The sequence below is a fragment of the Cupressus sempervirens genome, chromosome 2 (assembly GCF_028749045.1).
Source record: "Cupressus sempervirens isolate cs-2001-9-10 chromosome 2, ASM2874904v1, whole genome shotgun sequence".
In the NCBI taxonomy this organism is placed as follows: domain Eukaryota; kingdom Viridiplantae; phylum Streptophyta; class Pinopsida; order Cupressales; family Cupressaceae; genus Cupressus; species Cupressus sempervirens.
The window spans coordinates 725,632,464-725,656,732 of record NC_143119.1 but is presented as its reverse complement, the minus strand read 5'-3'; the positions used below and the strand labels follow the sequence as shown (position 1 = coordinate 725,656,732).

Here is a 24,269-nt window from a genome sequence, read left to right as displayed (position 1 = left end):
AACTATTGGTTTTAGAGTTTGTCTTTAGATTGAGCATTTTAGAGTTATTAGTGAAGGGTTTTCAAAGAAGACAAATTTGGTTACTAACATCTATGAAAGTAGAACGGGTTCTATTTAGAAATGTGTTGCCTCCAATAATACTAGAAAACATAATTTTGTACTTCTTTCTAATGATAAATCAAAGAGAGTGATTCAAAATGTTAATTTAAAAAAACACAAACCTCATATCTTACACAAGCTTAATGAAGAATTCATTGGCCGTAAAAGATAAATAGCTACTAGTGACATACAACTTTTGTTATCCTCACTTTACACTATATACAATACTATACACAAACAACTACTTGGATTTATAAATTAATAAACAACCCACTATGCACTCCCCAGATCACAAGGAATTTGTCTTTTCAAGGGTTTTCTTGATAGCCAACAACTTGAGTTGTTAAAAACCAAATCAATCCAACCTAGGTTGACAAAATGATTAGATCCCTTCCCTCGTGATATTCAATAGAAAAAACTTATTTGCTTGACATGAAAATAAAAACTCAAAATAATAAACACATCAACATATTGACATAGTTATTAGTATTTTATCAACTAGAATCACCCCTGTGCAGGCTAAATGCTCACAATTATCAGGTTGCTAGAAATATTTTCTAGGAGAGTACATCTCAACCTCCCTTAAAATATTAGTTTCACACTTAGAGAGTGGTTCTACCTTTCGTGGCTTGTTTCTGCATTCAAAATCTAAAATAGTTAAAATTCTTTAACAAATATTTTATGGTAAGCAATGCCTTTTTTTATAGTAGTGGTCTGCATAGAGAGACCACCAAAATTGTTTCACTTGTCAGATTTCTGAGAGTTAATTATCATTTTAAAGCAATCTCCAACTCCCATAAAGATCGATATCAACAAATCTAGTGTATATTTAACAACTATAACTATCTTTGTTTTTTAATTATATAATATATTGGTGATTTGCCACTGAAATTATGAATTGCTTACTGCTTCTAGAAAGCATTTTCTTGTTTAATGTTTAATTTTGCCAAATAATTTAATTTTTTCTGTTATTTTAGATATGAGTTTGGAGGAGGCAAAGCTTGTGCTTGAGTTAGTTCTCAAGAAGAGGAAAATAAATGAAGAATGGGAGAATGACAAGAAGCGACAGTTGGAAGTTGAAAAGTAAAAAATGCTACAAACCATAAACTGATATTTAAGAAAGCTGACGAATATTCAAAGGAGAATACAAAGCAAGTAATAAAGTGTTTGATTTGTGAGTGATGTCTCACCATTCCATCTAGTGTTAAGTTTGTACCTTAGTTTCTTTTTGGAAAGTTTTATATCAATATATGAGTCACCAAGGAGTATGTGGATCTTTTAATAAATTGTTGGGTTTTTTATTGATGTGTCATCATGCCATCTAGGGTTGAGGAATGTACCTTAGTAAGTTTCTTATGTACTTTGTGACAAAAATCAGGAACAAGAGGTTATTAGATTGAAGAGAGAGGCAAAAATAAAAGGAGGCTTTTATGTTGAGCCAGAAGCTAAGCTATTGTTCATTATTTGTATCTGTGGGTAAGTAGCTAGTTTGTAGGATTTATATATCTTTTACTTTCATGGTCTTTATATAGTGGTCGATTTGGTAGACTATTAGCTCTCTAGTCTATTTTTCATAAAAAGGACCAAATGTTTTTTTTCCATATTTTATTATAATATATTTATATCTCTTCTATTTTAAATAAAGAGGAACACAGAATTATAAGTCTTCCCCAAATTCTAATATAAGTTTTTATGAAGTTTTTTTTTGTTTATTGAGTTTCTTATTTTTCTTATTCTGTATCAATGATATGCATCCAAAGACAAGAATGATTTTGTGACTTTTGTGTTTGAGGCAGGTTGGTCCTTTTTTAGCTTGACCTATCTCTTTTGCACTTTTTGTTTCTAAAATAGTGGTTAGTGATTTGGATGTACATGCAATATTCTAGTGATATAGACTTGTTATGCCACTTCATTTTAGATCTTAAATGGTGTGTTTCTAAAAGTGAAGAAAAAAAAAATGAACATGTTGCATCAGGTTGAACCATATGTGACCTTTGGGTATGTTCTTGGTTAGTTATAAGCATTATGTAGATCAACTTTTTCTTATTTCATAGATTATTGTGTCTACTATTATTTAATTCTCTCGCTGAATTCTTTCTAGATATCCAAATTTAAAAAGCATAAGATAGCTAACTTACAAGAGAGGTTATGGAAAGGTTGATAAGCAACAGATTCCTTTGACTGACGACTTTGTCATTGAAAAGGTGCTTGTGTTCATGATGCCTTTTTGTGTTAGTTAGTATGCTTTCCCAATGCTTATTATTTCTACCTTGTTGCTTGTGAACAGGTTTTAGGTAAATAGGGGATAATTTGTAGTGAAGATCTTATCCATAAGATTGTTACTATTGGCCCCAACTTCATGAAAGTGAATAAATTTGTGTGGCCATTTAAACTCGGCGCTCCATCCGGTGGACTAAAGAAGAAATGCAACTACTACATTGAAGGTGGCGATGTTGACAAAAGTGAAAAGTCATACATTAATATTAGATAGGTCAAGCATCCCAACATTGCACAACTATGATTAGACTGGTCAAGCATCCCAACATTGCACAACTATGATTAGACTAGTCAAGCATCCCAACATTGTACAACTATTTTAAGTCATGGAAAAAAATACCAAAATCTATTTTGATATGGAATGTATTATGAGATTCTCATTTCCCTGGCATCTATGAAGGAGTCTTAGGTTCAGCTAGGGGATCAAATCAAGGATTTGGCTACATAACAAAGAGTTGCATAGGAAAAAGTGTTAAAGTCTATGGCCATGATTCAAGGAAAGCTAAAGGAAAGGAAACAAAAAAGAAAAATAAGGGAGGAAACCCATGGTAAAGAGAAGGGTCTTCAGATTGTCAGTAAGGAGGTGGATGGCTTAGGGAATGCAACTTCCTCTTGTCCTTCTAAGTAGCCTTCCTTCTCAAAGAAGCTCAAGGAGATGAGAAAGTAGTGGCCCTATGTTGGGTTGTGGTTATGATATTGGAGCTTGGTGTTGGTGTGTGTCTATGGGTTTTGGGTTCATGTTAGGTGCAAATTTATCTCTGTTGGCTTAACAATTTAGTTTTTTGTTTTTGTACTGTTCGATGTTGGTAGTAAGTTAGTTTTTTTTCTAGTTTTGGTGCTAGTTTCTATATTGTTTCACTTTTTTTGAACCCTTACTTTTGTACACTGGACTTGGTGTTTTAAAAAAAAATAAAAATTCGGACCCTTTCTCACTTTAGCCAGTCAAAAAATTTCAAGACATTTTAGGACATGTCAAAACCAACAAAAGATGTTCAATATATTCTCTATATGTTCTCTTCATATTTTCAAAATATTTGTCAATTAAAAAAAAAAAAAAATCAGTGTGAGGAGGAAGTTGATTCTTACAAGTATTTCTCTACACCACATGAAAGTAAAGATGTTGAACTTGTGTTATCTATCTATTATCTTCATATTTTCAATGTATTTATGGTAACAATTTACTTGAACAATGCCCAATTGAACATGGGGAGGTTTTTGGTTCTCACCATAGTGGTATTTTGAACCATATGGATCCAAATGTGAATTATTATGCGAATCACAAAGGGGAACATGTTGGATTATATTTTGCACAATATAGATTTGAAGGTGAGCTTGGAATCACCTTGGGTTTTGCCTCTGTGTGGTGGGGGCCCACCATGACTACTCATTCGTAACCATTATTCTATGAGTCAAAAATAACAATTGATAGAATATCACCAAGAATATGTGTTTCTGTTATAGTGTTACTAGACGCCACAACTTTATCATAACGCGAACAACCCTTTTGCCCATGAGAATATAAGAAGACTTATCATATGCGAATATATATAGCTCTTTCCAATGAGAATATAAGTAGATTCATCACATGAAAATAACCCATTACATGAAGGAATACTTTTATATTCCAAGCTCTACTCGTTCTCGCTATTTAAAGGATGATAATTAAAAGTGATGAATAACAACTAGTCAAATCATTCTCTCATTAGTCATATTACTCAATAAGGATTCATCCTCCACAAAGGATTGAAGATATTGTGGTAGGTTAGATCAACTATTGTCAATATTAGTCATGGCCAAATCAATATTCAAAGTGAAAGTTGTATCTGTCAAAGCTTTCTCCTCCTTCAAGATTGAAAGCAGTGGCATGCAAAGTATAACATGGTAAATACTTTAATCCAGTGTTGTTTTTTTTATGGAAAAATAGGAGAACTCTTCAATATGAATATTTTTAATATATTGCATAATCAAGATGCAAGGAAATAAGAATGGAAGAAAATGTAACTTGGTATCTTTTGCAAAGATTTTCGAGGTGCCACCTTCATTCTTTGTAGTGGAGTTGAGAAAAGCCAATAGTGATACAATATAATTTGAAAATTATGTAATCCACAACTTAAACTTGCTCTCAAAGATATTGTATGGGTTTGGCAAGATGATGATCATACTTGGGGACTTGGGTCATTCTTAAGGAAGAAGCTAAAATTATTAAGTCAAATTTGAAGAAATTAGATTGCAAAATAAAGATGTTGGGATAAATGGTTTGTACATTTGAAACCATAAAATTAAATATCCAAAATCATTAATCCTTGTGAATAATCATTTTTCTCAGCATAAAAAGTTGTAATGAGAATGTGATAATAAAATTCACATGCCCAATTCTATTAATTAAAAAAAAAAAGTTAACTCATCCACACTTTCAAAAAATTAATGACCATTATCTATATAGATTAGAAAAGTACCAAATACTACATACCTCACTTCATATTTTGATGCAATCCTAATAAACTTGTTTGCATTATATATGGCAAGCACAATCCATTTGTCACCATCAACAAGCACTAGAGTAGCAAAATTTAATGTTAGAAAATTGTCATAATTAAAAAAGTTGACATAAGTTTCATATTAAAATAATTGACATAAGTTCTAGAAAAGTTATACACTTAACCAACATAAGTTATAGAAAAGTTATGCACTTAACCATTTCTTTTTCAAATCATCCTTAAATTGGTCTCCACGTCTCCATATTGTAAAGATAAAAGGCCATAGAGTGTCCAAGCTACAAGGTTCAACCGATAATACCATCTCCCCCATATAGGAATCATCTATCAAGTTGTAAGTGCCCACCTTACTTGTCAATACCACTTAGAATCGAGAATGCATGCACAACTGCATTCTATATTCATGGACAATAGGTAGAGATGAAAAAATGCACTGCATTTACATTTATTTAATAGGTATGTTAAGTTTTTAAAATTATAAACCATCATGAACGTTAGAACTCTAGCTGCTATGGACATTACCCTTGCCTATAAGAGTCAAAGTCTCGTGATGGTCTATAACTTAAAATACCTAATTAAAGACCTCTAACAAAAATGCAAACCTGTTGTATTTTTTTAGCTCCACCTGATGTCATATGCATATGAATTGAGATTGCATATTGAACTATGGCCTCCTTCTGCATTGCTTGAAACCATGAGATTCACACAGTTAGTTATCATGCAATCATAGGTTAATATTGAGCTTCACTTAGTTTCGAGAATAGCTTAATATTCTCTACCAATCAGGGCCAACCACCCCCCACCCCTGCCAACATCAAAATTCCCCATTAACATCTAGAATCATTAAGAAAGGATCAATCTTTAAAGTACCTAGAAGTTGAGATACTCTTAGGGGAAGTCCACCTTCATTGCTCACAACAAATTCATCATAATCTTTAGTGTTCCCATACATCTAACATGGGTACATCCAAGAATGTCCTCATTGCCTTTTGCATAAATAAATCCAATATTACAAAATGCCTCCTAAGAAATAATAGTTCAAGTGAAATTAACACATGAAAAAATGAGATAGAAAAAGAGGAATCTACTTACCAACATGCATTTTCATCGCATCTATGGCCATGCTATGTGTTGAGTGAGTTTTATTATTTTATTAATTGGATTCTGGAATATTTATGTAGTTGGATCAATAAGCACCTTAAAAAAATCACTCTCTATATATACATACATACATACATAAACACACACATATATGTGTATGTATATATACACATATATACATATACATATGTATATATATACATAGATACATACCTACATATATACATGAATACATATATACATATATACATACATACATATACACATACATACATACATACATACATACACAAAGATTACAAGGGCATGACAATGAAATGCAAAGATCACAAGAGCATAGCAACAAAATGCAACGATCACAAGGGAAAGACAACAAAATCCTAGATCTCCACTAATTTCCACCAACATTCAAAGCTCTCCACCCTCATTCGAAGATCTCCACCCTCTTTCGCGCACAACTATCCACAATCGACCAAAACAAATGGGAAATGATTAATGCGTGTTTTTCTTTCTTTCTATTTTTCTTAAAAAAACAAAATCATAATCAACAATCCACAAGATCTCTTTGATTTCCTCTAGATCGATTACAGTGCATCTCTCATTGGAGCAACTAGTTGAGATGCATCGTAATCGAACTGGAGGAAATCATTGATAAACCAAACATATAATGAAGAGGAAACATGAAAACTTGAATGTTGAAATGCTGAAATGAAAATATCGAGGATCAAACACTTATGACAGAGTCACAACACAATGTGAAGTTGATTTTAGATATGGTAGAGGTAGATATTGACAATTTTGATCAAAATTTAGGGTATGAGAGAGAGTTTGTAGCAATATAAGAACGAGTGGCTTTAGAAAGAGACTGCACGACAGAAATAACAACTATACAACACAGAGGATATTATGGGAACACTGGATAGAATCCAAGAAAGTGTTGTGGTAGGTACTATTACATTGGAATCACTTGCAAGTGTCTTTGAGAATTTATAGTCCAAATATTGGGAGGACTACAAGTTGTGCAATTTGTCATGTATTGCGTCTACATTTGCTTTGCAATTTCTTATAAGAGTGTTTCAAGATCGGGAACCACTTCAACATCCTTTGCATGGTTTAGAGGTAATGTCATTATGGTAGAGGCTTTTGCAAAGGAATGAGCCTCATGATTATGGCATTTAAACAAAAGCATAACTTGCTTCTTCAAATCCTTACACTCAACTCTTCACTGAAGTTATTCTTCCCGCAATGAGAATAGCTGCTAAAAAATCCTGGGAGCCAAGGGACCCTAAATCTATGCTACATTTTCAGCATGGGCAAAGTTACTACCAACTTCAGTACTTCATAATATTTTGGATCATATAGTGATGTCCAAATTTACTACAACAATAGATACTTAGGATCCTCACAAGGGTATTGTGCCAATACATGCATGGTTACATCCTTGGCTTCCATTATTGGTCTAGTGTATGGAGCCCATATATCCAACCATTCATTATAAGTTGGGGAATTGGCTTCATGCCTAGCATGCAAGTGATGCATTTGCATATGCAATTTTATCACCTTGGAAAACTGTATTTGATCCTGCTAGCTGGGAACAACTGATTGTTCATTTTATTGTACCTAATCTGATGACAGTTCTACAGGAGTTTGTAATCAACCTAGCTAATCAGAAACTAGACCAATTTAACTAGGTTATGGCTTGTTTCTTTCTAAAATATCTTCTATGATATGTTTTTATAAAATTTCTTGCAAACTCTGCTCATTTTTCCTAATCCACATTATTTTTGTGAAGGATCTTGAAGTATGTCACTTAGCACGGGTTGAGTGAGATTTATTGTTTTATTATTTGGATTATGGAATATGTATGCAGATGGATCAATTTTTCTATTATGCTAAGATGTAATAAGCACCTTAAAAAAGATCTATATGTATATATACATACATACATACGTACATAGACACACACATATGTGTGTGTATGTATACACACACACACACATATATATACATATACATATGTAATTATATTTATATTTATATATATATGTATATATACACATACATACATACATACATATATACATACATACATACATACATATACACATACATACATATATACATACATACATACATACATATACACATACATACATACATATATCTATATTTCCATCTACCGCATTAACACAACTCCCATTTTATATTGACTACTTATTTGGACTATCTTTCTCCGATTGATAAGTTTACAATTCTTCAACAAAATTAATGTTTTACAAGAAAATGCACCTGAAGAATTGTTAGCTCAGAAGCAAGAAAATGGTGTTAGAATAGTACAGAAAGTGCTTGACATGAGAGGTTTGCAAGTGAGGGTGTTGACCAATCTTGAAAACTTGTATGCTGAAATGAAAGCTATGAGGATCAAAAACCTATTCTAGAGTTACAACACAATGTGAAGTTGAATTTAGATATTGTAGAGACACATATGCCATAGTACTTTCTTAAATGCTCAAGAAGGCAAATCACAAGAAAGTTGTTGTCTTGAAACACACCCTCTCACAATAATATTTGATTAGAAACAAATTCCATGTGAAGTAGCAAGACAAAATCTCTTTAAACAAACTCAAAAAGACATTTTTATGTCAAATTGTGTTGAATTCAAGACTTCTCACAATCAATCAATCATAACAAAGAAGGCACTTTTATGTCAAAATTTGTTGAATTCAAGACTCCTCACAATCAATCTGGACATATTTGTAGGCTCAAAAAGACATTTTTATCAAGACTTCTCATAGCCAATCTAAGCAGATTGACATCTACAAGAACATGATCCACAATAAATGTGGATAACAAACCAAGGAAAGAAGTGGAAACAAATTGATTTTAAACCCCAAAAAAACCAATTGTGTAAAGATCACTCTTCAATCTTAAATTTTGTGTGATGGAAATGGTAAGCATTCATGTAATAATAATAATATCGCCCTTCCTTCACTGCGAATGCCACCACATTTTCACATTGTCATGTGTTTGATAAAAATACACGCTACGGCTAGGGGCTAGTAGTGATAGGAAAAAATTGATTTAAAACCCCAAAAATATATGTCAAGGTGCTAGGGCTTAGTGCCACATGTTGAAAAATTGTATGGTATGCCATTGCAAATGATACACAATTTTATCCATCTTAGTAATGCAACAAAAATTCATCAGGTGCCTTTAAGCATGCAAAGAAACATCTCTTAGTTTCTTTGAATCCATCAGGTGCCTTGAAGCATGCATAGTCTACTAGATATACATGTCTTGTCTTCAATATAAAGTACACACAAGTAGTGACACCAATAAAACCACATACATACATCGAGCTTACTAAATTAGGACAAGGTTGCTCCCACAAATTCTTCTTACTTAAGGCCTCTATCATCACAAGCAATAGAGGGATTGCTAAGAAATACAAACCATTGATAATAAAGTAATGGCATGCCAACTTAACATGTCTGGGATTGATAGAGTGAAAGAAGCTAGACAATTTCCTGTAAATGCTAATGGATAATCTCTGGGATCTAAAAAGGGCCACAACTCCCAGATCCTCTACACATAATCTCAGTTGAAAAAAACTCCCACTCATTCACCATATTGGCAGTGCTCTGTAATAGAATAGTACTCTTCTAGAGTCCAACTAACATCTTTTATAAAACCCTACAAATAGATTTATTAAGAATGAACTAGATATATAAAATTAAGTGGAGCTAAGAACCACAACTAGCCTTAGATTTTCTTAAAAAAATTATAAAGTATATTCCATCATTAGTCTTCTTTGTGTATAACCCTAATCAAGGTCTAAGTTTAACTATTTAGCTTCCTCTTGGTGCTTTCATTATTCAATTAAATAAGCAACCTTCTCACCTTCCAAGATTCTATCAAAATAAGCAGATTGAAATAAAAATAACTTATTAAGATAAAGTCGAGTTTCCACAAATGAATGAAATATGAAGTATTAGCACCTAGACAAAGAAGGTTTTTTTCTAGTAAAATAATGGTAAGTTTGTTCATTCGTACAAGAATAATAATTAGAGTGACCTTAAAACTCATTAAAAAACTAATAAATTAAAATGCTAACAAATGTTATAAGTTGAAATAAAGATTCAAATCTAATAAGTATTGATTTATTCCCAAGATAGATTTGGAAGACGTTAATATGGTAAAAATCTAAGGAAGCCAATTAAAAGTTGTTTTTTACAATATTATTCTAATATAAGCTAGAGATAATCAATTGTAGCAAAGACAATATGTCAAATTAAATTAAGAAAATTAATCAATAAAAAAGATAATCTAATCTCCATCATCTTATGCTTTCAAAAAATAACTGTAGATAATCGAACTAGAATCAAATATGGATTAATTTTAAAATCATCAATGAACTATTGATACTCTCAAAGTAGAAAATTTTGAATCTTAAGGATTTTAATTAATTTGTAATAAAACATTTCTAATATGAATGATCAAAAGTCCTATATTCAAAGGTCGTTTCTAACTACCTATTTTTTATTAAACTGATTATTACTAACTTATACCATTGAGTTGAAGTTGTGGTTAAAGTGACAAGTGCCTAATTTTTTAAGGGATCTTGGTGCCTCCAATTGAGCAGAGAAGGAAAAATGATAAAAGGAAAAGTGTCGACGAGACAATGGGATAAGCATTACCCATAAAGGCTAAAATTATATAAATACAATCATAAATTGTTCATGAAAGCACATGTAAAATAATATCTGTACTCACAAATGAGGGATATTATCAAAACTATATAAAAATGGAGCTCTCTAAAAGAAGGTATGTCTTCTTAAGACCCCATAAATTTATAGGGATAATAGGACTTCGATCCTGGGTAATACTGAGGGTTTTTCCCCACTCTTCCCCCCCTGTGCCTACACTTTGAACGTGGTAAAAAATAATTGTAAATAACTTTGAAATACAATATAAAGCATTAGCCTTTTGTTGATAAAAATAAAAAAAGAACAAAAATTACCCAAGAAGGAATAAAAATCAAATACCACTTATAACATGATGAATTGAAATACCATAAGCTTGTTATTCCATCTTCTATTCAAAAAATTCTAAATTCATTGAAAATTTACATAAATAAAATATATTCAAATTGAATAAAAATTAATGCAATCTGTGGATAAGTAGGAGATATTTTTCCACATCAAGTCAGATTATGCTATTGCTATCATAATTTGTGGAGACGACTTAATAGTTGAGCACCCTAGTTTTGGACTTCTCAAAAACTTATAGAGAAATTTCAAATCACTCCTAGTTTTTTTTTATGTAGGTTCTCCACGAACTCTATTTAGCTACCCGATATGGGAGCATGAGCCTTATGACTGAACCTGTTCGACTAAGAGCTAAGGACTAAGGGGTATCCTTCCATTGAATTCACCCGAGGCACATCTCAACATCATCCCTTCTTAATGTTGAAGCCTTACACTCAACAAGACTTGATCCCTGGTGGGCTCTTTAAGAACCTTACACCCAAGTTTTTTACAACTACTTGATTGACAAGTCCCCTTATTATACTTGTCGTAAGACAATACTATTGCATTCAGTTTGCACAATTATCACAATAGTGAATTTGTTTTCAACCAATGAACACTAACTATTTTTCTATAACTTCAATATTTCTAAAGTTTGCCGATTTACTTATGAATTTTATATATGAAAAAAATTATTTCTCTCAAATTCCACAGGCCAATTTCATTTGGTCTTATAGGACCCCTTTTTGCCTTAATACTCCATAATTCTATTTTTTCGACAATATTTTCAAAGATGCATATGTAATATAATAAAAATAAACGATAGATGATTATGTAGATAAAATATAATTTAATTCTAAAACAAATATAATTACTACAATACTTGAAGTTTTTAATATAATATAATTTAATCTTTGTACTTATAAATTCAACCAACAAAACAAATTTTATCATTAAGAAACTAAAAAATAATAATAAATAACAATTTTCTATAATAATGCTCAATAAGAATTTATAAGAAGTAAATTGTATTACTTTAATTTTGATAACAAATAAGAATCTGTTTTAATAAGAATTAATGAATTAAAAATAAATATCAAATATTTGTAATCTAATATTTTAAATGTAAGAATAAAGTTATATAAGAAATATTTATTTTGTACTAAGAATGTTTAAAATTATTAAAGTTGGTTTTTAATATATTATCATCAAATATTATATTTCAAAAACTCATTAAATTTTATTAGATAAATTAGAAAATGCTATGACTTTTATTTCTTGTTTATAGCTAAGTGTTAAATATTTTAAAATAACTTAAAAATGCATGACTAAACTCTTTTTTTTTTTCAACAGTGACATCCCAATCAATCAAAAAATAAAATTTATAGATTGATTGATTACAATATTTATCACTTTAGAATAAATTATTTTATTTTATTAATATTTAAAATTTAATTTATTGTTATGTGAATACATTTATAATTATTATTGTTATTCTTAATTAATTATTTTTTAGAATATTTTTTAATATGTTTTATAATAATTTCTCTCTTTCAATAGTGATATCTCAATCAATAAAAAATAAAATAATTTGTATTTATTATTATAGATTAGTCATTGTTTCTAATTACTTGATTACAATATTTATCACTTTAGAATAAATTATTTTATTTTATTAATATTTAAATTTTGATTTATTATTATGTGAATACATTTATAGTTATTAATGTTATTCTTAATTAATTATTTAAAAAAATATTTTTTCAACTAATCAATTAATTTTTATTACGTCAAGTACTAGCCACTATGTGGCACTTCTTATTATTATTAACATTTAAAAACCACATCATCCAATATAATGCCACATTAACACACTTTTTTGTGAAATTGTAAATTAAAATAATGTTATAAAGAAATATTAAATATTAAATCCAAAAAACATGCTGAAAAATACTTTTAACAACTATTAAAACCGCCCGACTCCTGAATCCTTCCCATACTAATTTCAACATCACCATAACTGTAAAGAAAATTCTTTCGAAAAAAAGTGAAACAACACAACGTCCAAGCATGTCTGGGTAAACGTGTTTTTCGTCGCCCCGTATTCACGATGAACGACAGACAGATAATGAACAAAGACGAGGGGAGAGCAGCAACAACGGCAACACTGGAGCATGATTCAATTTAGGGTTTTTACAGAAGCGACGACATGTTTTGAAGCCACTGTTATCAAGTAAGTGCCTTCTATTTACCGTCTGCTAACTTTCCTCACATTCGACCTTACTCTTGGAACAAAATAAAGCCTGAATTAAACACGCACAGAAACAAAATCTCCACAATAAATGTAACAGTCAATACAATCAACATTAAGGATAAGATAATGAAATGGGGTAATTAGTGTGTGTGAAGAAGGGTAGCAAATGATGCTTGTCTGGCCACCCAAGATGTGTGTATAGTATTTTTTTAGTCATGAAGTTTGAAAGTTCTCAACTGGAAGAGGTTGCAGCGGGTCAGGAAAAAGTTGGCAGAAGACAGCAGAGTTGTCAGAGAAGAACTAACGAATCTGCTGAGGATTGTTCACACAAACCCTAAAACAGAGCAAACATGTACATGTTGCACATTAGAAAGCAAGTCCCGAAGAATGAATTAGACAAACCTGAAGAAAAAATAGTTTGAAAAATGTCACAGAAGCCGCTTTAAAAACAATTAGTATTATATGGGATACTATCATTCAAATGATGTAGCCAATAAAGTCTCTATTTTTCCAGGAAAATCCTCTGTGATGAAAATCTTGAGTTTCTGATCATCTTTTAGGATGTATGTTTTGTGGGCTGCCTAAACTACTTTGGGCAATGACCAAAAATCTGTACAAATATTCAAGTATGACGCTTCTTTAATACAGTCTAGTCCGGGTGTACAAATAGTATATGCAGATTTGTCCCCTCATGATTGTGATGTTATTATACCTGAAGCAGGGGGCTTTAATAAGAATTTGTAATGGTATTTTCCCGTGCAAACTTGTGTGGATGAACCAGTTAGATTAATGTGTAGATTTTACAGGGGCAGCTTGGCTTAGAAATTACATAAAATGAACTTGGGTGTAAATTTTGGAGGAGACTAATTATGTATATTATAACTGACTTTATCGAGGTCTTTAGGTTGATTTCAAATTTGATTTATCTGGACTTGGGAAGGTTTAGTGAGAAATAGTCTATAATCTAGATTGAACCGTTGCTTCAAATTCTGATCTGTAATTTAGCAAGAAAAAATATATCTGGGGAAGCTACATGATGCAGAAAGTTTATCGAGGTTAAGTGTGGGCAATCAGTCAGATGAAGATAACTTATAGATGGAGGGAGCAGGAAATTTCAAAAGGATATTGTTCAATTGTAGAAGTAAAATGAGGATTGCGGAGAGCTATCATGAACAAGGAAGGAGTGATTCAGCGTGATGCATGTAGACGGAAAGCTAATATGGTAAAGAATTATAAATGAATGATTGGTATGTTAAACCTATTGCCTTGGATGGTTCATCTGGAAGAGATTGATAATGTGAAGGCTTAAAATTCAAGATAGAGGGACTAGAGAATCGCAAGAGGAATATCTCAAATGCTTCCATGCTCTGAGACCTGTTCAACTTGATATATCTACAAGTAGAATAAGGTGATTAGGCTACTGCACTGACTGCTTTAGAAGCTTAAGTCTTGTCTTATGATATGCTATTTGTGAAGGGGGAAATTGGAGATGTACAGACTTAATCACATGAGAAACAGCAGCAGATCTTTCCTCTGAGCACCCATTACCCGACCAAGCCCAGCAACACCTTGATATGTGGCGAGAATAACTGTCATTGGACATAGAACTATCTTCATTTCTACACAGAGCCGATACGGGTCCTGGCTGTCTTTTTGTGTTCCTTTTTTTTGTCAATTAGGCTGTGGGGAGAGGAAAGGGAGCCTGGATAGCATAGGCAGCAGAAATGGTCTTTGTGCTTTTTGCTTGCTGAATTAGAAATAATTATGAAGAATTCTAATATAATTTGTCTGATATTGTACTTGTTAGTCTGAAGAGAGTTGTGTGGAAGAGTAATTATTTGTTACTTTTCTGTTCCATAATGACATAACCGAACTTTTGATATCACGGAAATTATCTCTTTCATCTGCTGTTTCATACGAACACATTTGGACCTGAGATGTCATTATGGTATATATAATGAAATCTAACTACATATTTTGGGATGACTGCGCATGTGTGTTCACAGTGAGACTTGATGAGATAATATGAGCTGCATGATAAGTTGTTTAAAGTTGAAATGTGCATGTCAGGTTCTAGTATCAGGTTGGAAAATTTTGAAAAATAGGAGATGGGTACTTCGAGATGCCAATTTTATTTTTAATATAAGTTGAAAACTTCCATAAAATATTATGACATGGAACTTTGGAAACAAGAACAATGGTAAAGTTTAACATTAACTTTGAATTTTAAATGCATAACTCAAAATGTCAAAGGTCGTTGTGTCAAAGAGTCAAAAAAGTTAAAAACTCACTCTACATATTCCATATTAGATTATCATTACGTACTTTATATTTATAGTAAAAACTATTGATAGTTTGATGCTGATATGCTAGCAAAAAGCAAAAGTCACAAATCTACCATCTACTCGTCAACAGTTTTATCATGATGCATCCAAATCAAGGTCCTCAGCTATGATTCTTCTTAGATAATTATCACTCTCAAACTCAAGCTCCTCTGCTGGTAGTAGAACTGGGGGTGAGTCATTAATGCCATCTGGTTCAGTCACTTCATCAACCATGGCTGTTGAATGAAAACTACATTTTGGTTTTGTTTTTAACCTTTTCACATGTCTTTGGTTAGAGGAGATGCCTGTGAGATGGCTAGAAACCTGGTGGGAAATGGAAGTGAAGTCTCAGGCTGTAAATGAAGTCTCAGAAAGAGCAAAAGTTCTTTGAGACGTATCCGAAAGGGGAGGAGATGCATCTCCCAGTCACAGAGGCTTACAAGAATAAGATTTTGCTTTGTATGAATATGTGAGAACTGAAGAAATTTGTATGTTATAGTGCTTTTTGGACAACCCACAGCTATATACCGGAGTCAAAAAGGATGGGCAAACAATCTAACATGATATTTTATGGCATCCTGCCTTTGTCAGCCTTTCCCACAGGCATAGGAGCAAAAATCATTTCGGAATTAATCAGCAAAGCAAAAGTATAAGATCTTTTGAAAAAAATTGGATAAAAATCAGGAAAAATTTGGAGTTCCAAAATAATGTAAAAAATTAGACAGAAACTACTTTTTTATGTAAGGGCATTTCCATAGCATATAGATAGAGAGAGAAAATAAAACAGAATTTAAGTAATGAATCATAGAAAACAGATTTTATCATTTATACTTATATTGTTGATTGCATGGGCAAATATTCAGTTATTTTTTTAAGAGGGCAGTCACCATATAGTTGCTCAGGTGTGAGATCAAATATTAACCAAGTCTATGAAGTACCTGAGATGAAAATAAATTGTAGAATTTTTTTTGTTTTTGTTTCTGTCTTATTGCTGATTACATTGGCAAATTTTCAGTTAACTTCTAGAGGGCAGTCACTAAATAGCTGTCTAAGTCTGATATCAGTTATTAGCCAGGTACACAAAACAACTGAGATTACTTAACAGATTTTTAAATGGGGCAGTCACCAAATAGTAGTCTAAGTTTGAGATTAATTATTAGCTTAGTCTACGAAGTAACTGAGATAAAAATTTATCAGACAACAATGTAGCTACTGTTAGGAATTTATCAAAAGTGGAATTTATTAAAAGTAGAAACCATTTTGAAGTGATCCAAGACTTTCATTGTGATTGAGGCGAGGAGTTTTTAGGGGTAGCTCAATATTTGAGAAAGCTTATCAAATCATATTCCACAATTTCAATGCTTTAAATATCGTAATGATAATTGTTGAGTCCTTTATATGTGGTAGAATTCAATAAAAGACATTTTTTAGTTGAAGTCAAAGATTAGCAAACCACTGGTTTTGGCAACCTGTGTCACGGGGTTAACCGAAATTCGGCAAACCCATAAAAAATCATTAAATATGCAGAAATTCGGATAAAGCAGAGAAGAAATTTTTTTACAGGCTTTTTTGGTGTTTTTGCTATTTTTTTATAACTGTTAAATATTTTAATAAGTTATTGGATATACTTATAATACTATAAAAAATTATATAAAGCAAATTTAATGTCGATTTTTTTTTGAATTTTTAAACCTTGTTGAACTTCATCCAAACTTCATAGTTGTCAAACCCGAACTCGAACCTTGTGACTTAGTTGGCAACTACTATTTTAGGTGGAGACCATTGTTAATGATAAAATTAGATATGTTAATTATAATTTAAAAATCCAAAATTGTTGATTAAGTGTGAGATCAAATATTAGCAAAGTGTATAAGTACTTGAGATCAAAATGAATTGTAGAAAATAGATTTTTTGTTTATATTCATATTGTTGATTATATAGCCAAATTTTCAGTTAACTTTTTAAGAGGGCAATCACCAAATAGCTGTCTAAGACTGACTTTAAATATTAGCTAAGTCTATGAAGTAATAAAGAGGGCCCGAGATTAAATTTTAGATAAGTCTATGAAGTAACTAAGATCAAAATTTATGAGACAGCTATCTAGCTGCTACTCTGTTCTTCTGGATTAGATTGTGTATAGTTTTTGTTATTGTTTACAAAAATTAGACACAATCAAATCCAGAAGAACAGAGTAGCATCATATGGATTGTGGAAATCTAATAGCGTTAATCTAGCTACTGTTAGGAATTCATCAAAAGTGGAAACCATTTTGAAGTGATCCAAGACTTTCATTGTGATTGAGGCACGGAGTTTTGTAGGGGTAGTCCAATATTTGAGAAAGCTATTAATTATAAATTTATAAACTGTAGGGGTTTGTTGCTTCCCCATTAAATGGCCTTCCATAATAGTGCTTGACAGTTATAATTCTAAAATTAGTGTATAACATTAAATTATATATTTGATTGCATCCAAATCCGTGGGGCAAGGCATGTAGGGAGCTTGGGTCATATTGAAAATACACTTTAGAGCAAATTTATTATCTGCTTTGATACTATCTAACATGCCCCCCAATTTAGGATGATTGATGCCCTTTAAATTCAATTGATGATCGTCACTGCTCCTCCCACACCTTTGTTTAGGGTTTTCCAGAGGTCGGAAAAAAACAGAAGGGACAAAATAACAAATTATTTCCACACCACTGCATTGACTTTGCTTCCATCCTGTAATCAACCCTAATTTTGAGTGATTTGTCGATTTTGTGAGGTTTTTATAGGGTTGCATAGGTGTTTGCTATGACTTTTTATGTTTTATTGCCATTTTTAGGGATTTTAATATAATTTTAATGTGCTTTAATGCAACCAGGTCATTTAAAATCGGGTCAATGACTTTTCAATGGAAAATTGGCTGCCTATAGGTTTCAGGATTAATTAAGGTTTTTTGCAGATAATTGGTTCTATGTGTACAGGTTCTAGGTGGATCAATAGCTGAATTCTGACAGTGAATTATAAGTTACCAACTATGATGCTGTAATGTTCCCTATCTTTGACTTTTTTTGCTTTAGCCTAAAAAACCCTAACTAGTGTTTGTATTACATTTGGAAATGGTAATTTGTGATGTTCTCTACTAGGAGAATGGCGATTCCCAATGATTTACATACATCACTATGCTTTAAATTATGAAATAATCACTGATCCATAAGACATAGTTCAGCCCTAATTCCTTACTTCTCTCATAATCAATAACCCTTAGAAAGATGGTGAAATTTTTGTGGTGGGGCACAAAAAGCTGGCTCCCTCAAGTTTCCTACCCATCTTGGGACCCTCCTGTCAGGTGACCAAATTACTCCGCCTCTACCGACACAAACCAACTTAGCCTCTTTAACAGTAATTTGTGAGTGACCAAGGAATTGACTAAGTGTATATTACTAGCTTATACACACAAACACATTAGACCATATAGTGGTTCTTTATTGCTATTAGGATTCAGATATGATATTCTGTAATCTGTATTAACATCTTAGATACGTTGCGGCATAATTGCGCTCACAATGCTTGCCAGCGATTGCAAAAGCCTTCCTCATCTCTTCCTTGTGAAGAGTATCAGTTATACTGTATATTTCATAAGCTCCTATCCCATCATCCATAATTAATACTTTCTGGTTCCTTCTCTGTGACCATTATCAGAAATATAAATAATCTCCCATTGGTCCATATCCTTCCCAGATGTATTAGGTCTTATTTAAATATCCTATAAGGTTGAAGAGTTGTAGCATTTAGATGCCAAGAGATCTATCTCCACACATATCACATCCTTTCATCTGTAATAACCCCGTCTGGGTATAGCTAAATCAAGTGTCAATTTCTTTCACATTTTGATGGTTTGACATTTTGTCAAACACTTGGCAAGCAGCCCAATTATCACTAAATCTATGATGTCTTAAATTTTCAAACACAATATCAGGATGTACAGAAAACTGATCACAAATTTACTTAATTTTAAATTTAAAAGTTTTGCATAAATAAATACCAAATGCCAATAAACAATTCTGAAATGATTCACACCAGCCTCTGAATTCATTCATTAACAAACCATATAGTAATATAATGAAAAGGGAATTTAATTGTTGGCTGATTATAAATCAAAATTTGAAGCCAACCTTTTTACTTTCAAACTATGTAATATAAATTTAATTATAAAAATTAAGAACTTGGTCTTTGCTGTACAATGTAATTGCAAAGTCAAACTAAAAGCCGCGTGGTCCAATTTCAATTTGGTGTTCACAGTCTACCCTTACAAATGCTGCCCAAAACAAACTCCAAACTGCAGACTAAACCCTTCTCCAACAACAGAGAAATTATAATATTCAATTGTATAAATGCTCCTCAACCACAGTTTATACAGAAAGAGGAGACGATAATAAAACTCAAAAGTCCACAATACCTCAAGTGTGGATTATCAGAATTAAATCTACAATACTTCAGCTATAGATCCCAAACACTTATACTTCAGCAAGGGCATAGAAAAATCATAACTTCAGAAATGTCACAAAGACGACAAAGCAAAATAAGATTATCAAATAGTTGGATGCTTTACTCATCAAATGGGCTCATATTTATAATCTCCAAATGGCACAAAGTTTCCCAAATGAACTTCACTTAAGTAGCTTCCCACACATAACATTAAAATATAATAAAGTGCCATTATAATCTGATTTATTAATTGCTTTTGGCTCCGAAAATGACCTTTTCCACCATAACTTAAAATTTTGACACGTAAGGCCACTGTTTCTTGTTCCGATGATTTAAAACTTTTATTCCCGGTTCCAACGAGCTATGATATTGAGGTGACCAACCAATAACACTATCAAAAATAACAACCTTAGTGTATATGTATGAATAATAATAATAATTCACCCGTTTTGCGAAAGCAACTGAAGAAGCATCAGAATCGAAATTTGACAACACCAAAGTGATCCTAATGATGAAAGATGATGAATGAACTTGACGGGCTGATTTACTATAAATAGACGCTCCCTCCAAGATTCTTGGAGCCCAAATTGGAAGCCCGAAATAAAAACTAAGAGCATCCTCCAACTGCTTTGACTCAACTGAGCTCATCGGAACCAATAGATTGACTTACTATAAATAGCAAGTCCCTCAAACGGAGCCAAAACACACCATAGGCTGCTGGAAAGCCTGTAACCACACAACGAAGACCCTCAAATCCTATTGTTAGCTCACGAGGGTCACAATGGTGAACTGACCTGGCCAACTGTAGGAACTTGCTAAAAATGGGGACATCACATCATCACATCTTTTTTCTTAATTAGTAATTATCGTTGTAATTTTCCTTTTGTGCATCTTTTCTACTTACTGTTTATTTAATTGTTTTTGACTAATTGCTGTCCCTTTTAATTTATCAATAATATTTCAAAATTGAACTGTTCTTTTACTAGTGCTATGCATCTTTTTGGCTTCGACAATTTAGTCACTGTTGCCTATTATATCAGTTGAGGATATTATCTTCTTGCCGGTACATCACTTCCATATTTGTTGTTATTATTATTTGGCTTTTACTCAATACTCTCTGGATTTTGAATGCAAACAATAGTCACAATAGCTTCTTAGTCATAGGTTGATTAATAACATCACTGTTAACTATAGATCGTGTCCCTGTCTTCCGTAATTGCTACCTGATAATATTGTCCTTTATAACCAAATAGCTGGCCATGGAGTAGTCTGTGCTTCCAATATTAATACACGCTTATCCTCCATTTGTATGCTCTGGTAATGCCACAATTGTGTTAAGCAATGTATGACTGTCAGTGCTCTTATATATAATCTTTATCTAATGGCAGACAATTGCCAATAGTTGGTAGACTTGGATAGAACCTTTGATTATTATTAATTATTTATTTGTCATATATTCTAATTTTATCATTATTATTTATTAATCTTGGCTCAGAGAGGGGACATTAGATGCCAAGTCTTATTGTCATATTGGAAGACTCAGTCTTGTTGAGTAAGGCAGTTTAAAAATTTGGTTGCCCATTAGCCCACAAAGTAGGTAACTTTTTACCTTTAAGGGCCTGAGACTTGGTAGGTCAGCTTGCAAGCCTGAAGTTAGTCCAATTATCGACCAACAGTGAATGGGGTTATATGACCCAACCCATATGATCTTTTCAAATCTCACCTTGTCCTTATGATTGCAGTGCCTTTCCTTTTGAGGACTAAATAGTAACTGAATGAGGTTTGTCTCTTTTCATGTAAAGGTCAAATGGCTGCTTTCGAATCTGTTTCTCAATGGTGTTTCCATTTCAGTACAATAAGATCCCCTTATAAGATAAAAGCCAAAAATTTGCAAGATTTATGGTTGAGATGATGGGAACATCCCAAGATGTCCCATAAATGACCGAATGTCACTTTCTGAAACTTCAGTGGAACTGTGTCTGGATGTCTCCTGTTGCTTATAATTTGAAACTGCATCTCGAGGTATTGGGGGATCTAGAAGTTGTGTGCAACTTTGAAAGTTTCATCAAACCTCTCAAATCTTCATTTGCAGCACTTATTCATTTGGTGAAGTGAAAAATATTTGTAGGGAAATTTGCAAAGCCCTAGACAGAAGCAGTATGCGAATAAGTATGCACTTCCTTGCTCTGATTATATACTACCAGTAGAGGGTTACAATTTTCTCTAAAATTGATTTTAGGATTAGAAATTTAGATACTATTAGATTTGCTATATTGACAAGGATTTGTAATTTTGACAGACTTTCTTTCGCTGATGGTCAAGGACTCACTTATGCTTTTGGTGTGATGCCTTTTCTATTGGCTAATGTCCTGTTTATGTTCATAAAGGAAGTGATCAGTCTCTTAAGTTAGACAGTGATATGTTCTCTGTATGGACAAATATATGTAAAAACTCGCTTTCACTGCTAATGGAGTACACTTTGGTTTCAAGTGTGATGCCTTTTTCTGTTCATGAATGCTTTGTTTGCGTTCACAAAGACAGTGATAAAGCTGCTTATTGTAAAAGTTTAGTGACATAGACCATACATCTTGTGAATACCAAGTACTGCTGTTTGACAACAATTAAATAATTGTCTCCAAATTAGAAACACATATAAGTTCTAGGTTGACAATTTCCAAATCCTGTAAAACCCACTGAAATACTACTCAAATTTCCATCCCTTACTAGATTTCTCTTTTTAGCATTCCCCAGCATTGTTAGTGCTGAACATGTTACCTCTGTGAATATAAATTTTCTGATATCATACTCTAATATGCTGATATGCTAGATCTTGAGAAACTATGAAGAATCATAACTTATTATAAGAAAGGAAGAAAACACTTAATTTTCATGGCTACAAATGACCAAAAATAGATCAATGGGAGTGGAAGAGGACATTCAATTATATGGGAAAGCTCAATAGTAGACTAGAAAATTGTGGGAACATCTGCTCTGTTGTGGAAACTAAATCTTTATAAGAGTAATTTGCTAGAAGTTATGCTTTGCTATAATAATTAACTAAGAATATTATGTAGAGAGAATCGGCCTTTGGCGTCATTGTCTCTTATTTTTATGATATGTTGCTTCTAGTTTCAGTATTCAGTTCCTTACAGAATTAAAAAAATGCAATTGGACAAAACACAGATTTTGTCCCTAGATGGGAATGCAACCATTGGTAAACTAGTGCCTGATAACCTCCAAGGGAATTCTTTCATGGATATCAAATTTATTCTAATATTTTATTTAGATTGGATGTGTCATTATCTATGTCACAAGGTTCGAGGTTGAGTTCGAGTTCGGTAACAATGAAATTCGGTTTAAGTTCGTCGAGGGAAAACAATTCGACATATAAATTTATTTAAAAAGAATATAAATAATTAATCCTTTAAATTGTCAAAATAATTAAAAAATGTTAATTTGACATTATATCATGTTGTAAAATTAAGTAGTCAAGTGTATTATTTATTAAAACAAAATAATATTATATTAACTATAAATGAATAGAATATAAATATTTTCACTTATTCAACTAAAACTATTAAAAACAAAATAACATTATTAAATTTGGATACATAACAATAAATTTAAAAACATTGTAATATAAATATAGTCGAAATAAATATTTCAATGATATGTTAAATTTTTTTATAAAATATATCAATGATATCTTAATTTTTTTAATAAAAGCTGCCACTATTTTTAGACAGATTCTCAGTTCCATGTGACAGAGTTTCTGTCCAGGTCCACAGGACAATGAAGTTCTTGTTGTGCTTGATGAAATTTTTTGTGGACTTCAATTTTGCCCTCACTATTCTCCTGCCGTCCAAAAATTGGCTATCCCAGAAACTGACTCTCCTGTAAGTTGCTTAAAATTGTTTCGGGCAAAATTAAATCGTAGCCTGTTCATATATGTTGTTGATTCTGGATCTCGAATGGGCTTATATACTTTATTGACACAATGAGCAATGATTTTTTTGTGATTTCTGAACAGAAAGCTCACAGACTTTGTGTTGTACGAATTTAAGAGCAAACTTGGATGATTTTTCTTTGATGTTATATGAGTTTACCAAACTTCGAACTTCATTGCAAAGTTAGGCAAACCCTGTGACTGAGTTCATTATTATTGAACTCACAAGATAATTGCTGCCTATCATCTAAAAAGGTATTGCCACACCCAAGCTAAA

General features: G+C 32.1%; 1 protein-coding gene and 1 pseudogene across 4 annotated transcripts in view; both read left to right on the top strand.

Moving 5' to 3' along the window:
* The first annotated feature begins 1,078 nt into the window (after window positions 1-1,078).
* Window positions 1,079-24,109, top strand: LOC149575434 (large ribosomal subunit protein uL30y-like; annotated as a pseudogene).
* LOC149575433 (uncharacterized) overlaps window positions 12,987-24,269 on the top strand; it is an 86,404-nt gene continuing 75,121 nt past the window's right edge. The window contains exons 1-3 of one of the 4 annotated variants that reach the window (XM_089815175.1): window positions 12,996-13,232; window positions 23,789-23,942; window positions 24,077-24,247. The gene's annotated coding sequence lies outside the window, so the exon portion shown is untranslated. Of the gene's footprint in view, window positions 13,233-23,788; window positions 23,943-24,076; window positions 24,248-24,269 lie in introns of all 4 variants that reach the window. The other 3 variants (XM_089815176.1, XM_089815177.1, XM_089815174.1) reach the window with 3 other exon arrangements.